Source organism: Seriola lalandi, unplaced genomic scaffold (genome assembly GCF_002814215.2).
Source record: "Seriola lalandi dorsalis isolate HSWRI2012SDOR001 ecotype SW California unplaced genomic scaffold, Sedor1 jcf7180002054575, whole genome shotgun sequence".
Taxonomy (NCBI): Eukaryota; Metazoa; Chordata; class Actinopteri; order Carangiformes; family Carangidae; genus Seriola; species Seriola lalandi.
The window spans coordinates 726,298-726,705 of record NW_019525128.1 but is presented as its reverse complement, the minus strand read 5'-3'; positions in this window follow the sequence as shown (position 1 = coordinate 726,705).

The following is a 408-nucleotide window of genomic DNA, read 5'->3' as shown; positions in this document are numbered from 1 at the left end:
AAAGATAACCAGAGGATAAACGGAAGTGAAGCTGCAGCCTCCTCACATCACTTCATTGTTTACATAATGAAGCCCCACCTCCAGCTGATGCTCAGGGAAATCTAGTCATCTGATTGGCTGAGGCAGAGAGGCTGCGATGCATCTTGTTGGTCGATGTTGTGTGAATGTATGTCATGAGAGAGAGGGAGTGTGTGTGTGTGTGTGTGTGTTTGAGCATCACTAGGCGGCAAACGTGAGCTCTGCACGTGCTCAGTATCATTATCAGAGAGGACACACACACACACACACAAACAGACTTTCTCTGAAACTGCTCCATGAACACCGAGAGGAAAACCTGAACCTGCAGCACCTTCAGTGTCTGATAGAAGCCCCTGTAGAAGCCCCCCCCCCCCCCCCCCCCCCCCCCCC